At 39.0% G+C, this 22,150-nt stretch overlaps 1 long non-coding RNA gene and 1 other non-coding gene across 5 annotated transcripts in view; both read left to right on the top strand.

The window, feature by feature from the left end:
• Positions 1-22,150, top strand: part of LOC140608356 (uncharacterized) — an 85,386-nt gene that overhangs the window by 48,350 nt on the left and 14,886 nt on the right. The gene's annotated exons all lie outside the window — the stretch shown is intronic.
• On the top strand, positions 22,037-22,144 carry LOC140608478 (U6 spliceosomal RNA). The gene has a single exon (XR_012010503.1). It is a non-coding gene; the product is annotated as a U6 spliceosomal RNA (small nuclear RNA).

Genomic DNA, 22,150 nt, shown 5'->3' with positions numbered 1-22,150 from the left:
CAATTTCCTTAATCTGCCTGGCTTCAGTTACCACTTACAGTTGCTGTGAGAATTAGATTGGAATAGAATGATGGAGAAATCAGTACAGTGAAAAGAACATAATAGTCCGTGATTGAAAACTATTATTGTGATTGCTACTTTTTTTAATCACTTCTTTCTCATTCCTTTGTATTAAATCTGAGCAACAAATAACCTTGTTTGGGCAACGATCTGAAGGTTGAATTCAAGATAACAGAAATGGGTGTTTTTCCTTTCAGATTAAATAGCTTCACAAAGTTTACTCCTTGCTACCATTTCATTAACGGAAGTTAAACACTGATTGTGAAGAATTCCGTAGAATCCTCTCCCACTGAGAGATTCCTCAATGGGCCACCTGTCATGAATGTGGCAGGTTAGGGCATCTCCCTCAGAGAGGCCTTTCTTATTCGGGAGGGCAAATGGTACTATAATTTTACAGGAGAGAAGTTGGAATTAATATTTACATTGAGCATTACATGTAGAACAACTTTTAAATTTGAATGCGACCTTTCTGTTTTTATGACCTTCTTTTAGGCCACTTCTTTGAATTTGATAGTTTTTTTTTTTTTCATTCAGAATTTTTCCTCTCACAGTATCTAGCTTCTATCTTTCCTCTTTTTTTCTACTCAGATTCTCTTCATTTCCCTGACTTCCTAGTTTCAACTCTTTGCCTCTTTATATTTCTGGATCTTACTCCTAAACTTACAACCCAAAACACAGTCAACACAAGGCAGAGGACCCATCTCTGTTGAGCAGCCGGCAGAGTTTCAGGTGGCAAACTGTTTTTGCTGACATACATTCCTCTCCCTACCTCCTGCGGACTTTAATCACTTTTCACAGCAACCCGTTCGCCTGTGAGGGATCATTGCACAGGGCAGGTAGTGGAGTCCGTATAGCTTTGGGCAGGCTCTCTCACTGGTTAGTATTTGAGATAATCTCAGGCAGCTACAGTGGCTGGGGAAGATCAAAGGTATTTTGACTGCCTGAGGTCAAGATCACTCTTGCTTTGGTTCTAAAGCTATGCCTGCAGATACTGCTTTCTCTCCCAGAAACTTTTAGCAAAAGATACGGTGTGGAAACAAAATGTTAAAGGCAGCTTTTAAGTCCCACAAATTCAGTTCCCTATACTCTTCTTCTGAGATAATTTGTATGTCATGGCTTGAGGTTTACAGTACCTCTTGACCAGTCCTTCCCTTCCACCTGTGAACCACTTTATTTGTACCTTTCTGGATAGAGGAAATGAGCAAGTCACCCTCTAATTAATTCTATACCTGACTCCTCACTTTAACCCACCCAAGCTTTACCCGCAGGTGGCATGGATTAGCTTGGACTATGTTTAAAAATTAAAAATTAAAAATTAATACCTCCTGCTCAGTAAGTTCTTGGACTTTTCACCACAGGTAAATACAAAAGAAACACCCTTCATATTGTAGACAAAAACTAAGGGAGAAATAGCACTGTCCATGTAGTTCAGTGCTACAGTGTGCTGGAAAAGAAGATGGGGAGAACTAAAATGATTCAGGTTGTCTTAAGCATCTTTGAATTGTAAGTAAAACATTCTAAACAAAGTAGCTTAAGCGAGAAAGGAGAATTACAGGGATAACGGCACACATATTAATGGAGTTTCAAGGCAAGGAACAGTTGAGTCCTAATGGAGACAGAACAAGGACCTACGAAAGAGAGCCAATGAATTTTCTACCTTTAGTTTCTTGGTTCTACTTCTGTGTACAAATCTACTCCCTGCTCCTGTCTCTGCCCACGGGCTTTCTCTCCTCCTCCAAGACGTGGTAAATCAATGTTATTCAACAAATTACTGCGGTGATAAATATAGTCTATATCTGCATTGTTTAATATGGTAGCCACTAGCTAGAGGTGGCTGATGAGCACTTGAAATAAGTCTGGGGTGAAAAAGAATCTGAATTTTTAATTTCAATGAATTTAAACATTAAAGGTTTACATGTGGCTAGTCTCTACCATTTTAGGCAGCAACACAGTGAAAGATAACTCTCCAGTAGTGTCTGCATTTGCATATCCTCAATATGAGCCACTAGCAAAGACTAACAATCTTAAATCCCAATTCCAGCTTCCCAAGAGAGAAACATTGACTGGCCAAACTTGTATTAGCTACCATCCCTGGTTCAACCAGCTTTCCCAGAGGGATAGGCATATATACTACCAATATGTAGCCAGGGCCAACCGTGATATAGGGAGAAGAGGATATAATTCTTAGAGGAAGATGATCATGTTAACTTTCTACACTGATTAATTTTCAAATCCCCTTTACTGACCAATGCAAAATAGACTTAAGATTCTTGTTTCTGCAAAAACAAATTTGTGCTTTCAGTAACATCAGGGAGGTAGGTAAGTGGGAACAAATAAAAACTTGAGAATAATTCAGAAATCAGAAATCCATTTCTGGAGGCATTGCCCTCTCTTTAGTTTTCTCTTTTACAGGCAATTTAGTTTGAGAGAGTAATAGAATACTTGACTAGCACCTATCTAGGAGCACAGGAATATTATGGACTATTATTTTCCTTTTATTTTTTTCTGCTGTCAAAATTTATCTCTAGTCTTTAACCAGTGGAACAGATAGAAGAGGCCACATAGCTTTGCAACACTTGACCCTGAGATGGAGCCTTCTGCCCTGAGGTTAAGCAACCTTTCTAGTAGGGATAGATGAGGAGTGCCAAGTATAGTCTAAGGTCAAATCTCTAACATTTCTTCGGTGGTGCCCTTTGTTTAGTCTAAGTACTTTGGCCCTGTCTATCTGACCACCTCATCTGTCCTGATCTTTGAGAACTGTTGGTTCACTAAAGTCTTAGTTATTGACATCTGACTTATTATAGCCTCGAGCTTTGCTCTATCGCTTTCCAACCTTGCATGCTCCTTGATCCCAGTTTTTAAATCCCTTTCCCAAACTCTAGCATACTGTGGTCCATATCAGGCATGGTTCCTGATTACTCAGATTTTCTGTCTTCATGATCTTCCTTGAAGGTACCAGCCTGATGAGTTCCATTGTCTGGCATGACAGGTGTGCTCTTTAGCAAATGTTTTCAGTTGAGCGTGTTTCCTACCTTTTTGTTAAAAAGCACATGTATGTGGTGCACTGGTACTTCAACTAGTGAAAAAAAACCTATGTTCTAACAACCTTCCTTAAATATTGCCAGAAACTTTATACACTGGATTGGAATAATAATAAAGCAATAGGACTTGCATTCCTATTTTCAAGAAAAATTTTTCCAAAATAGGGCCCAGAGGATGGCTGCATTTTCTTTTAATGTCTATTTTAGACCCATTTTCTGATTATTTTTATTTCATAGGCCAATGTACTATTTGACCCTGAAATTATTATTGATTTGTGCCCAGACATGTGGCATTACATGTTTGTATGTAGTTTTTATCCTACAGAGATGCAACTGATTTGGGTCTGGTAAAAAGATATATAATGGTTTATTGCCTTGTAGGACATTAATCAGTTTTGTGTCACACTAGTTTACACTGATACTCATTTTTGTATTTAAGGAAATAATAGTTCCTTAAAATGTTTTTGGAAACAACTTTACCACCTACTGGTGTCCTCATTAATTAATGAGTTGAATAAATTGTGCCCATGTTCATTGCATATTTGAGTCAATTCTCAAGTTATGAAAATTTTGCCAATGCACATGAGATAAAAAGTTTCAGAGTACTAAAATAGTATTAGAAGCAAAATCAAATGCGAATCTTGTAGGGGGAGGAAGAGGAGCTGCGCTGAAAATAGTGAGGTTGAAAGGAGAGAACGGATAGGCATTGAGTCAGGGAAGAACATACCAGAAAGAAAACTTTAGACAGAACCTGGAGCTCCAATAAGTACACAAGAGTTTCCTGGGCCAATTCTCCTCCTCACCCTGCCACCAAGAAGTCATGGAGGAATAGTCTTATGATTTGCAGAAATATATATATTGTATATACATATATATAATAAAAAATAGAAAACTATCTCTTATGTCTGAAGTTTTCTTTATAGGAAGCATAAACTTCAATACATTAAAAAACATGACATTTCCCCCCCATTGTTGCTTAGGGCAATACCCTGAAACTAGTTACACTAAGGTTTTCTTTGACTAGCTGATGTTAAGTGATTCATTTTAATAGAGAAGAAAGTGATAGTTTTAGAGGAAACTAGAGTGGGATGAGGAGGGGTGGGCATCAAAGAGAAGAAGAGGCAGAAGTTGGAGGAACAGAAGGCAGTCTGTGTAATGATTTATCTTCAAATATTTATTTTCAAAAGTATTTTCATTTCTTTTTAAAATAGAGACTTCATTATTGAAAGTTTATACCTAAATAATTCATTAAATGAGGTGTTGTTACAACTTTTTCCCTTCTCTCAAAGATAATAATGCTAGTGCCAGGGGATCCAACATCTAGTCACATCAACCATTTGCAAACTGTGTGGTTGGCCAGAGTCAGTATATTCTTTCTTTATCCAGCTATTTTTAAGAATGAGTATAACCATCTATTTTAACTTCTGAGTCAGATTCTATTTAAACATCACACTTTTAATTCTGGTTTTTATCTAACTTGTGAAGGAGAATGCCATATTAATAAAACAAGATAAGTGATCTCACTTTGAAAAAAGAGTTTTCACTTTGTAAATTCCTAATGTGAATTCTCTTAGTAGGGATTTTCCCCAAAATATTTAAAATATGAATTTATTAAGGGAGGAGAGGAGAGTTCTAGATACATACCTGCTATGTAATTTGAAGTACTACAGAAACCTTTCTACCTCTATCAGGATAATAAGATGAAGAGCCCCTATTTCATGTTAGCTGGCATCTTCAGTTTCTGGAATGGCACCAAGAAATAGCTATAATGAAAAGAGTAGACTTTTTGCTTTTTTTCCTCCCCTGCATTCCTCTCTCTTTTTTTTCTTTTCTTTTCAGGATGTGTTATTGCATAGACAGGTCCAGTGCTCTGTGTTGGGGCAAAAATGATTTATTCCTGTTTGGGAGAGGACTCTTCTGGGGATTGACTACTCACCCCCAGCCAAGGTAGAAATTGTAAAGTAGTATCTATCTTGCTTCAGTCCAGGTGCTGAGATAATGGCCAGGAGTCTGTCACTTAAATTATTATTCAGATTTATGTTCCTAAGAGGCTCTGGGCAGATACCCTAGAAGGCTAGTCTGTGAAATTTGGATGGCAGCTACTTTGAGAGGGTTCTGAGGGACTCTGGAGCATGCATGGGAAGACCACTCTGCTTGGTCTTTTCCCTCAGAACTATGAAAAATGGGACTCACAGATGCCTGGAGAAACTGCTTAGAAACCACTAGAAACTGTTCACATGGAGTGTGGAGATTGTTGACTGTTGTTATATCCCTCAATGAGGAGAAGCAATAAATTTCTCGTCCAGAAATCTAGTTGCATGGGGTCTCCAAATTACAACAAAGATTTTTCCTTCTCCCAGTGTAACCGGAAACTTAGCCATCAGATTCTTGGCAGGAAAGAAGTCGAGTTAAGTGTGACGACAGACTGAGAAGCTTCAAGCTCCGTTGGTAAAGCAAGTAGGGGGAAAGGCAAGAAAAGCACTTCCTTAACCTCCACCCAGATTGTAAATGTATTTTTGTGACTTTGAAATAGGTTGTGTTCAAGCTTTTTGGCAAAATGACAAAAATGAGATTTTTCAAATCTTTCTTTACATTTCACAGATATGAATGGTACCAGACCTACCATTTAAAACAAAACAAAACCCCAAAACACAGTTGAGCTACTAGCCTGTAGTGTTTTTTTTTTTTTTTTTAATCATTAATAGGTTCTTTCCAAGACAGGAAATCAACAAGAGAGAAAATTTATAGCTAGTCTAAGTAAAAGAATGCTGTTCTGAGCCCTGGATTTTCTTTTCTGCTTTTAAATATCCCCATTTGTCTTCACATTTTCTTTTCCAAACCCCTCCCCATCCCATTCCATGCGGTAGATGCTTAATATGCTAACACTTAGGAGAACAGAAGGCTTTCTCCAGGGAGAGTCACAGAGCTGTTCTGTGTGACTGCCAGAACCACCGACCTGAACTCTCTCTGCACTGCCAGGATGCAGTCTGTCTCCAGTCCCTCAGCAGACGAGAGGCCCAGGGGCACCTAGGATTAGCTTTCTCCTTCCAGAATTGGAAGATGGCTTCAAAGATTGAGGGAATTCTCCAGAGAGATTTTTTTAATAAGGTTATCTATAGAGGTGACCATTTGAAAAAGACACTGTCTAGAGACATACATTTTTGTTAGCAGTTCCTCTATTCACTCTAGACCCTCATTCTGTTAAAGCATTTTTCTTCAAAAAAGTTGTTTCTTCTAATATGCCTTTTAGTAGTATGCACTGAGATGATTAAAATAGGGCTCTGGTCTTATAATTATATGAGTCATGATACATAATTATGTGAGAAAACTTTAAAAAGGAAAGATAAAATATTTGTCTATTCTGGTCACAGAGACAGAAGGGGATATTATGGACCTCAAGAACTTTTTTTATTCATTCTTTTTAATTTAAAAATAAAAGAATTGAGATTTTTCAAGCAATGAAATTGGCAAAGATTACTTTTATATCATATCTGCTAGTATGAGCAGGGGACAAGGCAATTGGCATTTTAAACATTACTCCTAGTATAAATTTTTGGAAGACAATTAAAATACACAATTTACAGATGAGATGACAGGATATCTGGGGTTTGGTTTAAAACTGACTAATAGGATGTGGTTGGAGGGAAGTCGAGTAGGAAGAATAAAACAAGGTCAACTTTGTATTAATAATCGTGGAAGTTCACTAATGAATAAATGTGAATACGTTACACTATTCCCTCTAATTTGTATATGTTTAAATTTTCATAATTTAAAAAGAAAAAAACACCCATGTCTTTTCATTTATCTGTTTATTCGTTAAATGCATTTCTCTGTACCAGGCATAGTTCTAAGTGCTGGGGATACAGTAAGGAACAAATTTATCTCTGCTCTCAATGAACTTAATTCTAGAGGCAAGGAAAAGGGCTATAAAGACATAAAAAATGAACATAAAATATAGCAAGTGGTGATCACTGCTATAAAAACAGGAGCAAGTTAAGGGAGTGTTGAGGTGAGACTAGTGTGCTTTTCAAGACAAGGTCCTTATGGGAAGCTTAAGCAAAGAAATAGAGAAACCCAGGAAGCAATCTCCATGAATATCTGGCAGAAAAGTATTTCAGCAACGTTCTGGGAAGAAGAAACAGTAAATGAAAAGGCTGTGAGGTGAGAGCATGCTCGGTGTGCTTAAGAACTACCAACGACAATCTGTGATGGTGAGAGGGGTGTGAGATTAGAGAGATAACCAGAGACAAGATGATTTAGGGCCTTGCAAATCATTGGAAAGCTATTGGCATCATTCTGAATGAGATGGAAAGCCATTAGAGTTTTGAGCTGTTGGGGGACAGCATCTAGCTGTTCTAGGAGTCTGTTGGAGATGGGGCAAGCAAGAGTGAAAATAGACCAGAGGCAATCTCTCATCAAGGTGAGAAATTATGCTGAAGAGAGCTGTTGAGAAGCCATTTAATTTCTGGACATTTTGATGGCAGAGTCAGTGGATTTCCTGATAGATTGAATATGTAGTATGGGAGAGAAAAAGATGACTCCAAAGTATTTTGGCCTGAGAAATCAGACCCCATCACTTCTGTTAGGGAGTCGAAAATCAGAGTATAGCTTTTGACTCCCTGAAACATTTAAGAGCCTACTGTTGAATGGAAGCCTTACCAATGATGGTTGATTAACACATATTTTATATGTTATATGTATTATATACTTACTATTATAATAATGTAAGTTAGAGAAAATGTTTGAAAAAAAGCCTAAGAGAAAATACCTTTACAGTATTGTACTGTATTTATTGCAATATATCTGCATGTAAGTGGACCACAATTAAAACTCCTGGTGTTCAAGAGTGAGCTGATTGAATGTGGAGGTAGTTGCTATAGAGAAGATACTTAAGGCCATGGAACTAAAGGAAATCACCAGAAGCAAGTGTCAACAGAAGAGAAAAGGTCCTTCAAAGACTGGGATACTTACAATTTCAGTGTTAAATGTTAAGGAAAGTGAGGAAGAAGCAGCACAGGAGGGTGGAGAACCACAAATAATGTCCCTAAGGTGAAGTGACCAGATTGCTTCAAGAAGTAAGGACAGATTCATTGGGCCAAGTGCTGCTCCTGAGGCAAGGAAAATGAGGACTGAAGTCTGCCTCGGCTTTGGCCCTGTGGGAGGCCACGTGAACATGGCTGTTCACAACAGTGGTGGAACAGAAGTGTGATTGGAGTTTTTTAAGATAGAAAAGGAGACAGCGGTGACAAGAAGTAATGACAACTCATGTAAGGAATTTTGCAGTAAAAGAGGTGGCCCAGCAGTGTGGCAGGGAACTCATGGCATGTCCGGTTCAGGAAACTTGGGCTTTTAATAAATGGACTGCTTACAACAGTTTGGATAGGGAGTAGGGAAACCACAAAGGCTAGTGCATTATTGTAGGGCTATTTCTTCCCTGTCACTTCTGATGAGGTAAGAGGAGGGAGCCATTACCAGAACCTGGAGAGAGAAAGGGAGAAGAGCTCTATGGGGTGGGCTGACCGACCAGAGTTGAGATACTCAGCTGAGAGATGCAGCTAGTCTGAGGCCAACCTTCCAGGTAAAGGAGAAGTCAAAGGAGTAAGTATGCCAACTTCTCCCTCCTCTCTTTCCCTCCATTCGTTCTCTTGCTCTATGCCTCAGTGCTGGAACCAAACCCAAAGCAATAAGCCCTAGGAATTTGTCAAGGAAGTCCATGCAGATCCCTTTGCTGAGATGAGAGAGTCAGGGAATGGGTCTGGAGAATTAAAAGGAAGATATCCAGCATAAAGATCAGAAATGAACCAGTAACTGGAGGGAAAACCTAGAGTTAAGAGAATTAGAATTGATAATACCAGAAATTCCACTCCCAGGAATTTCTCCTAAAGATATAATAAAGGACAGACAAAAGCTTTAACTATAAATTTAAAAGCTAGGATCACCAATAGCATAAAACGGAAATCCTGTAAAAATTAATCTACTCAATGGAATACTATGTGTAGTTAAAAGTAATCTTGTAGATTATAGATTAACATAAAAATAGTGATAATTGAAATAAATATAGTTATTTCCAAAATGCATTAGGTACATTATTATCCCAATTTTTTTTCAAAGAAAAATACATCTGTTTACCTGGAAACAAAACTAGAAGCATTAATTTATACTAAAAATTTTTTCTCATGTTCTTCACTGCATAGACTTCATTATGTCTGACTTTTCATCAATTTGAATGTACTCCCTCCTTAAGAAACACTTAGTTCTCATCCCACATTGACCTACTCCTGCTTCTTGCTCCTACGAATTCTGCAGATGTGTTGTATTTTTTGAAGTTGATCTCCAAAGCATCTATGTGGGGCCCTGATAACACGTTCCGCTTTGGCTCCATTTCTTACACTAAACTTCATGTACTCAAATGTCTGGTTGCCACACATCCTTCCCACAAGAGTTGTGAAATTCCAGTTCTATGCTGAGAAAGTAGAAACATGCTTTAGTCACATGCATTATTGCTGATGCTAGGATACTAGTAGATATTAATGATAGGTCAAAGGTCGAGCTTGAGAGAGCCTATCACCCGAGCAGAATATTGTTGCAGTCGAACCCATTTGTGGACACTGGGTAGATGGTGGATGTATAGGTAGATGGTAATTGTGATGAAACTGCATCAATTATTAATAATTATCAGTTCACTAGACAGCATTTATTGAGCAGCTACTCTGAGCTGAAAGCTAGTTTGGCAATTGTGTGGAAAGAATACAGGAAGTGGTCTTTGTACTTAAAGAACTTATTTAGTTGGTGGTACAATGAATCCATGAGCCAATAAGAATAATAAGATAAAATTAAATGTAAAATTATTTCTTACAGTCCATAAATTCTATGCATTTTAGAGGAAATGGAGAGGGTGGTATTGATGAGGAGTGTGCTACAAAGATTTTGATCTAAACTTGGAGGGAGGAGTGGGGTTTGAAAAAGTGTTGGGAAGGATTCAGGGTGGGGGAGAACTAAACAACCAAGGACTTTGGGGACTGAACTAAAAGGTTCAAGGAGCAAATAAGGGCAGAGATGATGGTAGATAAAAACTTTTTTTTTTTTAATAAACTCAAACTTTCCCAAGTTAAGGAAAAAAAAAAAACAACTTTACATTCTTGAGCCAATTGACTGTAACATGACATGAGGATTAACTTCTTTAAAAATCTTTGGAGAAAGGCAACCACTTGGTAGGGAGGTGATTTAGTTTAACAGGTCATTAAACAGGTTAGGAAACATGAATTTTAGTCTCTGTAATGACTCTCTTTTGATATCAAGTCCTTCAGCCACTCTGACCTTACATAAGGGAAGGCCTATGTATCAACTGTTTCCTGTCTGCTGGGCCTCTTCTATATCTTCTATCATTTTGTTCTCATACAAACCCTCAGAGTTGTTTTGGCTTTTGTTTTGTTTTTTGATCTATGTTATGCAAATGAGGAAACTGAGACTCAGAGAAATCAAGAAACTTACTCAAGCTTATGTCACTAGAAGTGGTAGGGTTGTGATTCCAACTGAAGCTACCTGACTCGGTGACACCACAATGTCTCAGACTGCTCTGGTTTCAGAACGTCAAAGCATCCCATAGCCATGCAAGGAAAACACATCCAGGGAGGTTTACATAAATTCCACTCTTCTAACCTTGTCGATTTCTGTTTTTCCATCTTGTGATAAGGCAAGATTTAATCATAACATAACTGCATGTTTCACAAGAACACGCCTTGAAAACTGAAGTATCTGTTTTCAAATAGCACTGAAATTCTAGAGGCCAATATGTTTTCTAAGAGTGAAAAGTTCTTGGCCCAGTACCCAAGCACAAGAGTCTCCTGCTATGTGCCTCCATGGAAACAGGCCAGAGATGTCCACAGCTACGCAGCAGAGGAATGTAGCCCTTGGAGAGATAGTCGGGGATGGTGCTCAGCAACAGGAGGAAATGGCTACATTTCAGTAACCTGCAGGACTTGGAATTCACAGGAAATGATTTCTTCCCTTGTGGGAGCTAAGGAATCCAGTAAATCTGAGTGCCTGTCAGAGAAGCAGCCACCACTAGGCTTGCTGATTACATTTGCAGTTAAAACCAAAAAAACCCCACTCGTGATATTTCTGACTTTGAAAATTATATCTTACAGGGATCTTTGCTAATGCCTCCTCTACAGGGCAGATTTACTCTTCACTGAAAATCCCTGTAGCCCACAGAGATAAGCCTCTTGTGTAGATGCAAAGCAATGACTTTTCCCCCAAAACGTGGGTAGAATGGGACTTTGGTGTGTTAATCAATTTCTACAAAGTCCAATCTGCCTGGAAGCTTGGGTAATTCCTAACAATGCTACCCTTTACCTCTGATTCACAGAAAACCATTCACGTTACTTTTGAGGTTTTAAGCCTAGTGTCTGATTGGTTTCCCCGATGGGGCTACGGTTTGGTTAAGAGCACTGCATTCTTAAGTCAACTGAAAGGCTGACTATTTAGCGACCCAGGAGATGTGGGTGCAGATTCTTGAAAGTTCTTCATGAACCAATGCTGGTTCCTCAGGAGGCGCATTCAGCTGGGAAGTCACTGTGGCCCTTTCTTTTTCCTTTGCCGGACCTGGAATTTTAGAAGTCTCTGATGTGTGGAACAGGGGAAAAAGCACTTGGTAAAAGTCTTTAAAAAACATATGTCTGTTGTACACACACCCACCTCCAAAGAGGCCCTGCAAAAAAGTCAGACTAGAAATGATGATTTAATGCAGCTCCTTTAGTCTGCAGATCCATCCTCTTCTATTCCACAATGGGAATCTCCACCAAATAAGAATGGTAATATAATTGAATATTTGGCCAAATTTCAGATTTCAGAGTGAAACCCTCTACGTTATTCCCATGCTTCCTGTTAACGTTTAATAGGAAAAGTAAGCAGGTAAGCAGGCTGCACATTTGGACTCAGACGGAGCTTGCTCTATAGCTTCGGAACCACGCTAGGCTTCTCTTTTTATCTCCCCTTCAACCGACTCCATGTGAAGCACCTTTCTCTCCATCGTCCTCTCCATCTTTCTTTGCTCTGCTCTCACCTTCTACTTTATTCCTCCTTCCCTTCCTTCTTTCTTCCCTTGTATCTCTTTCTACTTCTTCTCTTTCCATCCCTCCTCCCTTCTCTCAAAAACAAATGACAAACACAGATAGACTCAAAACCCTAGAATATTCATTGTACTGAGGGACACAATGGCCTCCAACCAGTTTGACATCAAGTTTAGTTCAGCCTTCTTTGGTTATCTGCCTTCTGAGCAGGGCAGGGCCCAGCCCATTTCCAGTATGTTCTTGCCTTTAGACTGCTTTTCTAAAATTACTTACATAGCAATGGAATTAGAAACAATTTAAACTACTGTCATGGACTATTATCTCCATGCACAGTTTTTTGTTTTGTATTTTTTATACCAAAGTATAGTTGACACACAATATTACATTAATTTCAGGTGTACAGTCTAGTGATTGGACGAGTCTGTACATTATGCTATGCTCACCACAAGTGTAGCTACCATCTGTCATTACACAATGCTCTTATGATACTATTGATTATATTCCCTACATTGTACTTTTTATACTTATGATTTATTCATTCTGTAACTAGAAGCCTGTATCTTCCACTCCCCTTCACCCATTTTGCTTATCTCCCTTTACCTTCTTCCCCTCTGGCAACCATCAGTTTGTTCTCCATATTTATGGGTCTATTTTTATTAATTTGTTTTAGATTTCACATATACGTGAAATGATATTTGTCTTTCTCAGTCTGACTTCTTTCACCTAGCATAAAACCATCTAGGTCCATCCATGTTGTTGCAAATGATAAAATCTCATTCCTTTTTATGGTTGGGTAATATTCCATTGTGTGTTGCATCTGCAACATATATCTGTATATATGTGCACATATATACACATGCCACATCTACCTTAACCATTCATCTCTTGATGGACACTTGGATTGCTTCCATATCTTGGCCAATAATGTCACAATAAACATAGAAGTGTGCATATCTTTTTGAATTGGTGTTTTTGTTTTCTTTGATAAATAGCTGGTAGTAGAATTACTAGACATATGATGTTTCTGATTGTAAGTTTTTGAGGAACTACATACTTTTTTTCTGTAGTAGCTGCTCCAATTTGTGTTCTTACCAACACTGCAAGAGGGTTCCTTTCTCTCCACATCTTGAGCAATTTATTTCTTTTTGATTCTAGCCATTCTGACAGGTATAAGGTGATAGCTCATTGTGCTTTGGGTTTGCAATTCCCTTTCATTTGCATCACATGATTAGTGATATTGAGCATCTTTTCAGTGTCTATTGGCTCTCTGTGTCCTCTTTGAGAAAATGTCTATTGAAGTATTCTGCCCATTTTTAGATCAGATTCTTTTCTGGCATTGAGTTCTGCAAGCTCTTTATATATTTTGGATATTAACCCCTTATTGGCTATATCATTTGTGAATATTTTCATTCATTCATCCATTGCTTTATTGTTTTATTGATGGTTTCCTTCACTGCACAAAATCTTTTTATTTTAGTGCAGTCCCAATAGCTTATTCTTACTCTTATTTCCCTTGCCCGAGGAGATCTAGAAAAATGTTTCCAGGCCTATCTAGAAGAAGGCCAATATCAAATAAATTATTGCCTATCTTTTTTTTTTTTTTCCTAGGAGTTTTATGGTTTCAAATCTTACACTTAGGTCTTTAATCCATTTTGGGTTTATTTTTGTATATGGTGTAAGGAAGTGGTCCCATTTCATTCTTTTGCAAATAGCTGTCCAGTTTTCCTAACTCAATTTATTGAAGAGACAGCCTTTTCCCCCATGGTATATTATAGCCTCCTTTGACATAGATTAATTAACCATATAAGCATGATTTGTTCCTGGCTCTTTATTCTATCAATTTTGTTGATCTCTGTGTCTTTTTTTGTGCCACTACCATACCATTTTGATTACTAGAGCTAGGTGGTATATCTTGAAATCTGGGCTTGTGATACCTCTAGTTTTCTTCTCTTTCCAGATTACTTTGGGGTCTATTGTGATTCTCTACAAATTTTAGTATCATTTTATTCTTGTTTTGTAAAAAAAGCTGTTGCATTTTGATAGAAATTGCATTGAATCTGTAGATTGCTTTGGGTAGTATGAACCTTTTATTAATTCTTCCTATCCACAAACATGAAATATATTTCCATTTGTGTCATCTTTAATTTCTCTCATCAATGTTTTATAGTTTTCAGAGTACAGGTCTTGTACTTCCTTGGCTAAATTTTCTCCTAGGTATTTTATTCTTTTTGCTACAATTATAAATGGGATTTATTCTTAATTTCTCTTTCTGCTACTTCATTATTATTGTTTAGAAACACAACCAATTTCTGGGCATTAATTTTATATCCTGTACAGAATTCTTCTTATAATTTTTTGGTAGGCTTCATACAGTTTTAAGAGTTGAATTAGCAGAATTCATATCTTCATATATAGAAAAACAACACAGTAATGACTGAGAATCAGACAAAGTAAGAACTATCAAGAAATCAACAAAACACTGTTGAATTCCTATTTTTAGACCATTAGAATGAGCGAGATAAACATACAGACATCATGCATCCTCAGTCTCACGGAGCTTATGATCATGTTTGGGATGACAGGGAACTTACACGTTAAAAAATAGCTAGAAGCAGCACTAGCTGAAAGTCATTGAGCACGTATTGTTAGCCACCATGGTGCATTCTTTGTGTTCTGTCCTGAAATCCCTGAAACGACTCTACAGTGTATGCTGGACCCACCACAATCAGCATTTTATGGGTGAGAAAACTGAAGCTTAGGGAGTAAGTAACTTGCTCAGATCCCTTGGCTAGCGTGTGGTAGAGCTTGGAGTTAAGCTGTCATAATCCATAAATGTTTTGTATGGGTGAACAGGACAGAAGAACATTCTTGAAGTTCAGAGCTGGCAAGTCTGTGTTCTGGGGAGGTTGCAAAGAGACAGCATTGGGGTGCCTGAGTGGCTCAGTTGTTCGGTGACTGCCTTCAGCTCAGGTCATGATCCCAGGGTCCCAGGATCGAGTCCCATGTCAGGCTCCCTGCTGGGTCTGGAGCCTGCTGCTCCCTCTCCCTCTGTCCCTTCCCCTGCTTGTGCCTGCACTCTCTCTCTCTCTCTCTCTCTCTCTCTCTCTTTCTCTCTCTCTCTCTCCATCTGATGAATAAATAAAATCATTAAAACAAAAAAACAAAAAGCATTTCAGGACTTGCAGACACCTTTGGAAGTTGAATCTTTTCCATTAATGTCACAATTGGGGGAAATTGGGACACAGAGACAGAGATAACCTGCTTGAAAGCAGTGGCCTCTGAATGCCATTTGTAGGATGAATGAGTAGGGTTTTGACTACCTAGATGGAGGGAGGTAGATGGCATTCTGTGGGGGAGGAAATAGGAATGATGGTCTTGGGGTGCCTGTATGGCTCAGTCAGTTAAGTGTCTGCCTTTGCTTCAGGTCATGATCTCAGAGTCCTGGAACTGAGCCCCACACTGGGCTCCCTGCTCAATGAGGAGTCTGCTTCTCCCTCTGCCTCTGCCCCTTTGCCATTTGTACTCTCTCTCATGCCGTGTCTCTCTCAAATAAATAAAATCTTAAAAAAAGATAGTCTCCCAAATCATATTCCAATTGTTTTTGGTGGTGTTTCTTTTTCACTAAGAACATTTCATCAATATCTGGTGTGTTTAAAATGGTTTCAGGGAGAGGAGTTTGGGAAAGGAGGGCTAAGGGGACCTTTTATAAGTGTTAGCACTTGCTGCAGTCTGAGGGTTCTTACCCCCATGGGACTTCCAGTCAAAGCTGCATATTGCTCCTGTCTGTTGAAGTCTCATGGATGTCAAAAGGTATAGCCCAGGACTTGTGAGCAAGACTGGAATAAGGCTACGGTAGTGACAGAAATGCAATAGAAAACACGTCAGCATACAGTCTAGAGCTCTGAAGATGAGAAAGTCAAGCTTGTAGGGAAGCATGCTGTAGTCTCTTTCCTCTGTGTTATCCTCGAACAGAGAACAGTTTTATATAGAATGTTTGCTGCAAAACTAGACACAAATAGTTCCGAGGATTAACTTTGAATTTCCTGGATTTGGTGGGCATAAATCAGGGCCTTCATGCTATTTTAACACTTTTTGAAAACAAGGTCCTTATGAATAAATGGCAAAACTGGGTCAAGAAATGCTTATTCATTAATAAGTAAAATCTAGAACTTGGAGTAATGCTCCCTAATTATGAAATGGGCAGCGCTCTGTACTGTTTTCTGATTGGCTGACATCAGTTTGAATGCAAAGCTTTATTTCACTGCAGAGTCCTGGCATACTTCACACATTAACATTCTAAGCTGTCTAAGTAGGTGTGAAACTAATTTTGTGTTTATTTTTTAAAACCCACCTATGATCATTTAGGACCATCCACTTCACTTTGGGAGGGCAGCACCCGGTTGTAGGTGGGCCCTGGGAGACAATAAAGGAGAGGATAATTTCTTAAATGGCTTAAACCAGAATATTTATAGTTTCCTGGAATAGTTGTAACTACTTATCCATTTTTCCAGCCACAACTTTTCCTAATAAGAAGGGCTTTGAAAAACCTGCTAAATCTGGGCATAAAAGGAAACAGAAGTTTTCCTAGAGCAGTGGAATTTTTTAAAGTCACATAGTAACCTTATTGATGAAATCAGGAAGAGAGCACTTTCAGATCAGACTTGAGGGAGGTTATTTACAAAACATGGGATTTTCTCAGCACACCAGGCACATTCTGCAAGGTTTCCTGCAATATGAAGACACATACTGTCACTGGTTTCTAATCGTGTCAGACCATCTTGGAGACTCGTCTTCAATGGGGAATGTTAAATGGCATTACTAGCCACTGATTCATTCAGAATTAGCAGGAAAACTTTGCAGAGGTCATGTGGCACTTAAAAAAAAAAAAAAAAGCAAATAAAAAACTCAGATTCATTAGTGGTTAAAGTGGGAAAGAAAAGTGTATTTTCTACTTGGATCTAATGTATCTATCTTGGATTAGTCTCATAAGAGCACTTCTTATTTATGAATATCTAATAAAATTTCATTAAAAATTTAGTGCCCTTTGAACCATGGACAATCTGATCAAATATACATTTTGGAAAAGCCCAATTCACATTGACCATCATTATAAACAGTTGGTTTGGTACCTTCACCCCTGGAGATTTTAACTTGGTTGCAAAGGAAGCGTCACTAACTCAAAATAAGTTCCTTGGAAGATCTATGACCAAGAATTTTTTCCCCCTCCTCTTCCTTATTGATCCTCTTCCTCCTCTTCCTCTAAAAAAATAAGTACCAAGTAAAATAATTCTGACTGTGGTGAGATGTTGCTAAAATAACGTCTCCCTCTCAGACTGGTGGTCTTCTACTTCTGAAGTCACCATCCCCTCTCAGTTGGGTCCCTTGAACAGAAAACTGATGAGGGGAAGGTGGAGTGAGTCCCATGCCTTGCTGCCATGTTTTCCTTAGGCCGCTCAGCCTGACCAGGGTTCTGCAGCTTTGTTTCATTAATCCTAAAGCATAGTGGTTAAGCTGGGAGACCATCACTGTGCTGCAGATTCTGTGGAACACAGTCTGTTATAGACAGGTCGGAGGCATCAACTTTGAATGTAAAGGGCACGTATCATAGCTAAATAATAAGATCAGTCTTATGGTGAAGACATGATATTAAATGCAAATCCCTTTTATCTTTCAACAAATTTTATGGGGTCTTTATGCAAATTGTAGAGTATTAAGAAAAGCGCAAATGTATATAAGATGAAAAGTCTTCCTTCAAGAAGTTTCAAGAGTAGTAGATGAGATAGCACATAAACATCAATAACTGAGATAAAGGGCTGGAAAATAATTACGCTTATGCTAAAAAATAATGCTACATTTTTTCTTCATTAAACACCTACTATCAGACATTGTGGAATCATTTTACACATTATCTCATTTAATCTCATAGCAATGAGAGGGAGAAGGCTTTTTGTTGTTGTTGGCTCATCAAGTAAAGCTGCAGGAGTAGAAAAAGGAACAAAGAAATCTGTAACTGGCTGTGATCAATTAATTGTAAACACCCCTGCATTTGGACCATCTTGAAGCAGGCACTATTTCCCCATGTTGACAAATGAGCAAGCTGATACTTGGCCAATTTAAGAGACATATGCAAATTATATGTGTGGCAGAGCTAGGACTTGAATATTTGAACATCCATATCTCTGTCCCAAAGGCTATATCCTTAATCACAAATTAATCCTGTTCACATCCCAGTTATTAACCAATCCCTCATGTTTAGATAGTCTAGTTCCTCTTGTCTCCTACAGAATCTTCTCCTTATAGAATCCTGCCAAAAAGCAGCCTATAAGAGCTCCCAAGTAAAAGGCCAGACCAATCAGAGCCCAGGAGAGTAGAGAAGAAAAGAGAGGGCTGAAACATGAGAGGAGAAAAGGAGGAGGAGGTTTGGATGAAGTGGCCTAGGAGAAAGAGATTGATAAAGACATGAGGATGCTTAATAACAAAGGAACCAAGTAGGAGTTTAGACAAATATGCATATAACAAAAAGCATATTAAAGGGTGGCTCCATTGTAGTGGCGCTTGATCTGCCAATTACAGACCTTTGGGACATGTATCCTGCTTTTCATAACCAAAGAAACATTACTGATAGTTCAATATTATTGGGTTAGTCAGGAATTAGTTAATTTAGTTTCTTTCTCTGATGCTCATCTGTGGGAATGAAGGCATCAGTACTTTACCCATTCTAATATCCACTTCTATATATTTTGGTGAGTTAAATCTCTACTTTGTGTTGCCAGTTAAGGTCACAGAAGTGATGGGGATGATATAAGGAAGGCAATGCTATTTATCTAAATATCAGGGGGAAAGGGGCCCCCTAAAGGGCAGCCACTTAAAACACTTTCCTGGAAAGATGTCAGGTTCTCATCAGACCTCATCTCTGAATGGACTACCAGGGCACATACCACACTCAGGGCACTGACCCTTGGCTTCATATTTGTTGGGCAAAGGAAATGTAAAAAACAAAAATGCATTTGGAGTCCAATGATCTACATGGAAACCTCAGCCTTGCCCTTTAGCATCTACCTACATCTGAACATATTTCAATCATAAGTAGCAATAATACTTTACCAAAATGTCAGGGCTATTGCAAAGAGTAAAGGAAATAATAGACGTGAAAATACTCTGCAAGTTTCAAAAGCTACTCTAGAGTTTCCTACTGCAGTTCTGAATTCTCAGGTGTGTGCTCATCTACCCTTCCGGGTTCTGACTAGTAAAGAAGAAACACTGAAATTGAGGGTAGGGGGCGATAATCAACAATATTAATGGAGGTCCAATTTTTTAAGATGTGGTTCCCAAATTAAAGTTGAATTAAAGAATGTGGCAAGACCCTAAAGCCAAACCAGGGAGCCTTCTAATATGGGTCCTTAGAACATGACCTTGCAATCCTTGTGCAGGAAGAGTTGGATCTGTGAATCAGACTCCGGCCTATGGCATGAAGCATCATCTCTCCTCTCTCCAACCCCATGGAAGGCAGATTCAATGTTCTCTGGGCCCTGACTCAAATGTGTTTTTTTTCCAAGAAAGGAATAAAAGAAGAGGTCATGCTTACTCATTATTATTTGTTCTGTGTGGCTGACAGTCATGAGAGAGAGACAGGGTGGCATCTCTCCCTACTTTTGAGACAAAGAAGTGCCCCCCACTGGAGAAAGGAAGGCGATCTGATGGGAATGGCTAAGAGAGGGTCTCTAGTGTGGTCTATTCCAATATAGTAGAAGTTGCCTCCTCTGGGGACTGCTGCTAGATTTTTTTTTTTTTTTAATGAAAATTTTGTTTTTTTTTTTTTTTAATTTTTTATTTATTTATGATAGTCACACACACAGAGAGAGAGAGGCAGAGACACCGGCAGAGGGTGAAGCAGGCTCCATGCCCCGGGAGCCTGACGTGGGATTCGATCCTGGGTCTCCAGGATCGCGCCCTGGGCCAAAGGCAGGCGCCAAACCGCTGCGCCACCCAGGGATCCCTGCTGCTAGATTTTAATCGTTTTGGCAATACTGGATACCTTTGAGAATCAATAAACTGGTGAATATTCTCTCAGAAAAAGAATTTATTAAAATGCATTTAAGGGGCAGCCTGGGCGGCTCAGCGGTTTAGTACTGCCTTTGGCCCAGGGCGTGATCTTGGAGACCTGGGATCGAATCCCACATCAGGCTCCCTGCATGGAGACTGCTTCTCCCTCTGCCTATGTTTCTGCCTCTCTCTCTCTGTGTCTCTCTTGAATGAGTAAAATCTTAAAAAAAAAATAAAAAAATAAAATGCATTTAAGGCTAATGTTTTTATATAAGTCCAGAAAGTTCAGAGACACCATCCATGGACTCTCACTGGAAGCTAGATTTAGAGTTCCAAGGCTGTACAAAAGTTACCTATTAAGAATTTTCCTTATCTTGAAGGAATACCAAAGCCTACTATTAAAAATACTGTTTCTCAGAAAGTGAAGGCAGAAAAAAAGGTTGTATGTATGTATTTGAGAGAGAGCAAGCCTATGTGCATACATGTGAAAATGGAGTGAGGGCTGGAGAGGGAGAGAGAGCGACAGAGAATTCTTAAGTAGACTCCCCACTGAGCGCAGAGCCTGTGGTGGGGCTCGATTCCAGAACCCCTAAATCATGACCTTAGCCAAAACCAAGAGTTGGCTGCTTAACCAACAACCACCCAGGTACCTCAAAAAGGTTGTTTTGAAAATGATTGCTGATGTATCAATTAATTTGCATTTTTATTTAATTAATCAGGGGTTTGTTTTGTGTATCCTACCAAACCAGCCTACACAGCACAACACTATGCTTATTTATTTTAAAGTTATTATTATTTTATTTGAATTATGGAATATAATATCTTAGGAAATAAATTGCTGTCCACATTAGTCAATTGAACATTGAAACAGAAACTTATTTTGGTGACAAGTTTTAATCTGAGTCTTTATTTTCTTCAAACTGATTGGTACACAGCAACTAACTTGATGGAACTTTGGAAGATGATGATTATGCTCTCCCCTTCAGCCCTGCTCCATTTTTCTCTCCTCTGCCCTGGGGCTGTCTGTATCCAGGATGCAGCCTCCAGCAATGGTGACATGTATGGACCTTAAAAAAAAAAAAATGATGAAACAAAGTTAGCCTTCCCTACCCCAGCCAACTCTCCATCTGTCGATTTCTCCCCAAATGTGCTTCTGCACCCTCACCTCCACCCAGCCTGTTCATGGCCTTGCTCACTTCCCTTATAGAACCCCTTCACCTGGATTTCAGGCCCCCTAAGGCCACTTTCCAGTCACAAGAAGACAGTTGCCTTCATGGCTGAGTTCCTCCATCTTTTAAAATTTTGCAATTCCAGAAGAGATCTTGATTTTTGCATTGAATAATCCAAAGGTCTACATCTCAAAAAAAGAATGGGGCAGGGGAGCTTTTTAACACAGAATATAAGGCTCTACCTCTATAGAAACAGTCTGTTTGCCCTTTAAAATAAGAGCTTATTGGGGATGCCTGGGTGGCTCAGTGGTTGAGCCTCTGCCTTCAGCTCAGGGTGTGATCCTGGGGTGCTTCAGCTCTTCACATGAAGCTCCCGCAGGGAGCGTGTTTCTCCCTCTGCCTATGTCTCTGCCTCTCTCTGTCTCATGAATAAATAAATAAAATCTTTAAAAACAAATTAGAGCTTACTCAGTAATTCCAGAGAATAAAGTTTTATAAGGAAGCAAAACCTTGGGAGAACAATACTCCCCATTACAAAAAACATTTCTGGGGGCACCTGGATGGCTCAGTTGGTAAAGCATGCAATCTTGATCTTGGGATTATGAGTTCAGCCCCACATTGGGCATAGAGCTCACTAAAAAACCCCAACAACGTGCTCGCTTCGGCAGCACATATACTAAAATTGGAACGATACAGAGAAGATTAGCATGGCCCCTGCGCAAGGATGACACGCAAAACCCCAACAACAAAATGCATTTCTGTGCAC

This window comes from Canis lupus, chromosome 17 (genome assembly GCF_048164855.1).
Source record: "Canis lupus baileyi chromosome 17, mCanLup2.hap1, whole genome shotgun sequence".
Classification (NCBI taxonomy): domain Eukaryota; kingdom Metazoa; phylum Chordata; class Mammalia; order Carnivora; family Canidae; genus Canis; species Canis lupus.
Note: the sequence above shows the minus strand (reverse complement) of the source record. Positions and strands in the feature narration are given on the sequence as shown.